Source organism: Lutra lutra, chromosome 17, assembly GCF_902655055.1.
Source record: "Lutra lutra chromosome 17, mLutLut1.2, whole genome shotgun sequence".
In the NCBI taxonomy this organism is placed as follows: Eukaryota; Metazoa; Chordata; class Mammalia; order Carnivora; family Mustelidae; genus Lutra; species Lutra lutra.
Window position 1 is genome coordinate 31,987,675 of NC_062294.1, and position 6,852 is coordinate 31,994,526.

Genomic DNA, 6,852 nt, shown 5'->3' on the forward strand with positions numbered 1-6,852 from the left:
CTGAGTTGCTATTCTCTCACCAAATACATGAACATATAGAAATTATTCTCAGAAGCACCTAATGCTGTGGGAAACTCTGCGGTCTTGGTAATCACATCCAGTGGTTTCTCCTAATACTAAAATCAAATCTAAAATTCAAATCAAGATTTACCAGGCTCTACAAGATGTCACCTCCACTTCCACCTTGATTCATGACCTGTCACTCTCACTCTATTCATTCCTCTAGAGCCATGTTGCCTGTTTGCCAACCTTAAAACTTATTAACCCTATATCTGCCTCAGGACCTTTGCACAAGCAGTTTCCTCTGCTTGAAATGTCTGAGTCACTCCTCCCTTGGCTCTTTGATCTATCTTGTCATTCAAGTTGGCTCAAACACCACCTCAGCATAGAGCCTTGCCCTCTCCATCCAGTATAAAGCAATGCCCTCTTTCTTCTCTATTATATCAGTCTTATTTCTCCAGAGCACTCACCAACAACTGGAGTTGTCATATATATTCACTTATTTGCTTATTATCTACTCTCCTTGTCCCCCTAGAAGGTAACCTTCTCAGAACAGGACCTTTCCTCATCTTGGCCTTGATGTCTCGGCTGTATGTAGGATAATTCTTGGCCCCAGTAGGGTCAGGCTTAATAGATAATTATTGAATAAGCAAACTGTATAATATTACCCAAATTTAGTATGTTACAAATGTCACCCCAAATTAGTGGGAAAGTACATTTTTAAAGAAATCAGGAAAAAGATTCACAATTCCCAAACAACTCTAATTGTTGACAACTTAACTCGGTTAACTTATGTTGAGACACAGAATTCACTGGCAACCCTGGGCATTAAAAATTATGATTCTTTTCCCCAGGGAAAACAAAAACAAAACCAACCAAACAAACAAACAACAAAACCCCATGCTTGTGTATACACAAAGTATGGAGCACACAATTTTAAGAATTCTTCTCCTCTCCCCCGCAAGTTTGAGAAGCCCTATTTCAAAGACCATGCAGACAAACATTTGTAAATGCACATGGTTAGCAGGTAAGCAAGTGTTGGTGGTTTAACTGAACGCCATTTCCCCCCTTTGGTTGTCTATTCATTGAAAGTCTGGCTAGTTGGGTGTTCGCTCATGGAGCAGGGAGAACAGGGTTGGACTGGCAGGGGATTGAAGGGGTCAGCTCCCCTAACCCCGGCCAGGCTTGATGCTCTTCTCAACAAGCAGGCTCAACGATCTTATCAACTGGCCCACCGCCTCAGTTAACCTCTCTGAAGAGATATTAGCTCCTTCTCAAGTAATTTGTCTTCAAGCTCATTAGTCTCTTGTATTTAACTATAAATTCATTAAGGCAGGTTAATCTAAGAATCTTGAGGACAGAGTTAGTGTGACACTTTAGTGTTTATAAAGCAGGTACAAGGAACAGGCATTGGGCTCAGAACTTTACATTATAAACTATTGTAATTGTTTAACATTTCGTATTTGCCACAATCCTGAGATAGGTGTCCTACCATTAATTTATTCTTTTACCTTCTTCACTAGAAAGTAGATTCCATGAGACCATCAGTTACAAGTGAATGCAGTAAATATAGTTAAGTGAATGAATGAATGAATGCAATTCTACACATGGCAAAACAGAAGATAACAAGATAAGAAAGGCCTTGCTCTCTTAAGATAGACAAATGGGGAACAAAGAAAGACCATAATTATTTTATTTCAGATCATGATAAGTGCTCTAAAGGAAAAAAAACAGTATGGCTGATTAGTGAACTTGAGAGTGACTTGTGGAAGAAGGATGCTATTTTAAAATGGGTAGTCAGAAAAAATAAATAAATAAAGTAGGTAGAGAAGGGGAGCCCTCTCTGAGGAGGTGACATTTAAGCAGCATTGAATGGCAACATGAATTCAGAAATGGTAAGCTTCTGGGCAAGAGGACTCCAGAAGGTGAGAACAGTAAGTGCAAAGGCCCTGAGGTTAGAGTTTGGCTTGGTCAAGGAGCAGAAAGAAGGCCATTGTTTCTAGGGCTAATGGGTGCCAGCAAGAGTTCAGATGAGAAGTTTGGGGACACTGGCTGGGGCCAGGCCATCTGGTGTCTGACTATTACTTCAGGTGCTTTTGGAAGTCACAGAATGGCTTTTGATAGGGGACTGGACTAACATCTTTAAAAGATTACCCTGGCTTTAGTCTGGAGAATAGACTCTAAGGAACAGAAAGGCAGCAGAGAATGGACAAATGGCCCAGGACTGGATGCGCGGCTAGCGGAGCAGAATCCTGTCTGTGAGAGCTGGGAGACCTAAGGTCTAATCCCAGCCTCACTCCAAGCACTTGGTAGGATGGATGAGTCTCCCTCCACCTGGGTCTCTGTTTCCTCATTCATAAACCAAGAGGACCCATGGGGTTCCCCTTCAGGAACCCTCTGACTATGACATTCTATCAACATCTGCCTCTTAGCCTTGTTTTTGTCAGTTGGGCCCAGAGACTGATCTCAAGAGAGCAGATGGCCCCTTTGGGTCTGAGCAGCCCTGACACAGCCTACCTCACATGCACATGACAGAGCTCAGGCCACGACACCCCAGATGGAGGGCCGGCTGATGGAACCCACTCTTACCCTTCCCACTGGAAGCTGCTCCTTAGTCAAAAGCCAGACAGCACCCAGCTCTTAAAACAGCAACGCATCGGGGAGCCTTTGATTGGGTTCAATGTCTTCTTTTGCTCCTCGATCCCCTTGAGGACCCCAGGGACGCCCCTCAGGGTCCACACCAGTGTTTCCTCTGGGACGGGAGCCCCGCTCCTCCAAGACCAGCCTTCCAAGCGCCGCCGCTCAGTGGTTGCACCAAAGGGAAGAGGGGTTTGACCTGGTTGGATATTGAATCTGGCCTCCTCCCTCCCTCCTTCCCTTTCATCTCCCAAAGTGGTCCTCCCCTGGCCGATGGGAGAGGGCCTGCTCTGTGCTGGGGGTCACACCTTCCCCCACTCCCCACTTCCTCCGCTCCCCCGCTCCCGGGCCACTTGCTTGTGCAGCTGCTTGATATAAATTCCTCACATACATCCCTGGCCAGCCAGTTTATTTTTATAAACAATAAATAGGACGACATTCCTATGGTGTCCCTCTCAGGCCAGCCTCGTTTACAGAGACGGGGGACAGTGATGGAAGATCCATGGGGTTTATACAGATGGCCGCCCGCGTGTCATAAATCTCATACACACGAAGCCAGGGGCTTTTTTTTTTTTTTTCTTTTTAAGAAACACCACCGGCAACAGCGCACCCCTACCCACCCCGTTTTCTCTCTCTCCCCAAGATCACAAGGCATTATCGAGCCCTACAAATCACGACCAGATGATATTAAGTTGCTTTGCTAACACTCGGGATCCCTTCCGGTGTGTTATTTTTCTTCATTAGAAACGATAGCCCAAGTGCACCAAATCCTCTTTCCTTCTCCTCAAAATTTATAGATCACAGCCCCTAAACTAATTGTTAGTTGCACACCAGGCCGCGAGCTGTTTGTCCACAGAGCAATTACCTTCGAGGCCTTGATTAAAGGCGTGGGGAAAGCAAGAGGGAAAATGAAAGCCCGGCGGGGTGGGCACGCGGTCCTGACATCCGTCTGCGGATAAAAGCGAGTTGAGGGGCCCCCTTATCCATCACGGCCCCTCGTTCAAAGCCCCGCGTGTGACAGGCAGCGGGGAGCGGGCTGCCCGCGTCTTTTATGACATCATGAACCAAAGCAGCTTCCGGGCCACCCTGAGCCGCGTTGCTTTGGGGGTGGGGGTAGGGGGTAAGGGGAGTATTTCTTCCCATTCTCTGTGTCACCCACCCAGGGTATGGTCCTTCCCGCCGCCCACCAATTCATTTCCTTCCCGGTGGATAAATCACTTGGGTTCCACGCTCCTGCCACCTCCAGCAGGTTCTCAGGATCTGGGGGCGAAGCGGGGCACGCTCCCACCGACTGGCGTCGAGGTGCAGTCCTGGGAATGGCATCGTCCCACCCCATCCTCCTTTCCCCTCCCCTCTGCAGAGCGAAATCGGCCTCCCTGGAGGCCAGATCAAAGAAGCTGCCTCCCTGCGGCTATTTATAGGCAGAGAAAGCGAGGCTCAGAGACGCACGGCAACTTGTATGGCATCACGCAGCAAACCGGTACCGGTGGCAAGCCTCCAGCTCCGCGCTTGATCCGCTCCTCTCTAGAAACGTGGATGCCCTGGGAAATCTTGCCATCGGGAGACGGAATTTCAGCTCAAATGTCAGAGAAGAAATGGTTCCAATCGATGTCCCCAACAATGGCCACCGCTAGTCCTTAGCTAGAAACACTAGGAAAGAGATAACATCTTTAAAGGGATTCTCGGGGCGCCTGATGGCTCAGTCAGTGAAGGGCCCCACTCTCGGTTTGGTCTCAGGTCGTGATCTAATGGGTCGTGGGATGGAAGTCCGCATGGGCTCAGCGCTCAGTGGTGAGTCTGCTTGAAGATTCTCTCCCTCTGCCCTTCCCCCTGTTCTCTCTCTGTCTCTCTGAAATAAATAAATAAATATAAAATAAATAAAATAAAAGGATTCTCAAGAGGGTAGTCCTTTTCCAAGAGCCTCAGGAGGAGAAATGTTATCATTCTGGCATACAGTCTTGGTCAACCAGGCTTCTGGGATGGAAATCCCAGATGGAAGGACGCTGGTGTTGTCCCACCCAGAGCCCCTCAGCACCCACTGTTCCTGCCCACATAGACGGCTGCCCCCAGCAGCACCTCAGACTGTGCCCAAGGACACTTGCAGACAGAAGGAGGGTGTTCAACCCTTGTGTGAAGCCAAACAGAAATGCCAGCCCATGAAATCACGGGGTGCAGCTCTTGGGCAAGGAAGGACAGGGGAAATTTTTTATAATGATGGTTCTAAAAGGGGGGGGGCGTTCCAAGATTGGGGCAAGTCTGTCTCTTTATGCCTTCTTCAATTTCAGGTTTTTATAATGATGGTTCTCAACTTTTGCAGCACAAGAGACCCTCCCCCATCTCGGGTAAGACTTTCTGCCCATCGATATCAGTTCCGTGCCCTCGTTTCAGGATCAACAGAAATCCAGACCAGTGAATTTCCTTTTGACTTCAGTTCATGGTGGGTTCCATATAGCTGACTTGAACAGTTTTGATTCTGCCCTTGAGAAGTTGAACCTCCAAAAGTAATTCCTGTCCTTCCCCTACCTCATGCCCCACCACTATGAACACTCATGGATTGTTTTCTCTTTGGGAGGCTTCCCAATTTTCATTCATTCCCTCTGCTCTCATATCAAAGTACTGTGGGGTGTCATTGTTAGCCTAGTAATATAACCAAGTATGATAAGAAAACATGTTCAAGTATGTATTTAAACAAATGTGTGTGATCTAATTAAATAATTAGGTATGATATCCAAGCTCTGTCTACTTGAAAAGTGGGTGTTCCCCTGAAAAATGAAACACTCACTTCTCATCCAGGGAACTGAACCTTTGCCAAGGTCCTTTTGCGACAACTGTGAAAGAGCCGATATCTGGAATAAGAAGGAAGAGATCCATTCCTTTGTCCAGGTAACGTGTCTGCATATCTCTGAATGGCCACACATTGGGAAATCGTGGTTTCCACTTGTGCTGATTTTCCCCTGCTGACGAAGGACGGACTGTTGGATGTGCGTGAATCTGAGATGAATTCTTGAGTCACAGTTGCTCCCCAGCTTACTCCCCTCCCTCTGAGCATCCTTGTTCCTCTTCTGGGTTTGGCCTCATGACCTAACGTGGTGACAGGGTACAGCAACCATAAATGAACATGCCTTTCAAAAATCACACCTTTCCCAAATCAGCTTTGCAGCAGATGCTTTGAGTTGAGAAAGGCACCCCACAGAATCACAGAGACATCAATGGCCTCCTAGCGTGAGATCAAGAGCAATTTGGCTACCTCCAGCCAGTAAGAAGTGATCCAGTAAAACACAGGGTCAGAGGGTGGAGGCACTCTCTGGATATTTTCCAGGTAAAGTCTGCAAATAGAAGGAGGTCAAAATGCCACTGCAGGGGGTCCCAGGCTGGGGTATGAACCATAGGTGTGACCCAGAGATCCAAGAGGCTGCTGGTGCTTGGGTAAGAAGACATATTCCGTAGCCCCACAGAGGTTGAGTGGAAGGATTAGCAGGTCCTAAGGAGAAAACTCAGAATGTCAGAAACAGAACCAAGAGTAGGGCTCAGGGATGGATCTTCCTCTCAGGAGCAAAGCAGAAGCTCATGTCAGCATGCCAGAAATTTCCTGCCTCCCCGCTGCTTTAACCCCTCAATGGATCTCCCTGTTGCTCTCATGAGAGAGTTCAAACCTCTAAATAGAAATTTACAAAGCCTCACAGAACTTTGACTACTCCCCAGTGTCCATCCTAATACTGTCCACTGTCTGGCCACTGAGCCAGGCCGTCTGTGAACTGCGGGATCAGAGTTGAACCATTCATGGTACCTGTCCTCAAGAGCTCACAGTACAGAGAGGGAGACAGGCAGGCATCAAATAATTTGCAGGGTCTCCTCGTGAGGGTTGTGGGAGCTGTCAGGTGACAAGTCAAGAGGGTGATCAGTGACTGGGCAGGGAGAAGAGACTTCATGCTGAAGTCTCCCCATTGGGCCTGAAGGACTGAGAAACTATTTACTTAGTGGAGGAGTTGGGGAAGGAAGACCAACCCAGCAGAGGCTCAAGCTTGAATAGAGACACAGCAGTTCAGAACCACCTGGGACACAAGTTCTGTGAGGCAGGTGGTCAAGGAAGTTCCTGGGCAACTCAGTTTTCCAATCTGAGGTATGGGAGGGTATCTGGGCTCAGAGCCACATGAGGTCACCTGTACTTAGGGACTTCCATGTAGATTGTACCCCCAAGAGCAATGGATTGGCTCA

At 47.8% G+C, this 6,852-nt stretch overlaps 1 long non-coding RNA gene across 1 annotated transcript; it reads left to right on the plus strand.

Moving 5' to 3' along the window:
* Positions 1-3,723: 3,723 nt before the first annotated feature.
* LOC125089587 (uncharacterized) lies at positions 3,724-5,366 on the plus strand. The gene is made up of 2 exons (XR_007123985.1): positions 3,724-3,939; positions 4,955-5,366. It is a non-coding gene; the product is annotated as an uncharacterized LOC125089587 (long non-coding RNA).
* Positions 5,367-6,852: the final 1,486 nt, after the last annotated feature.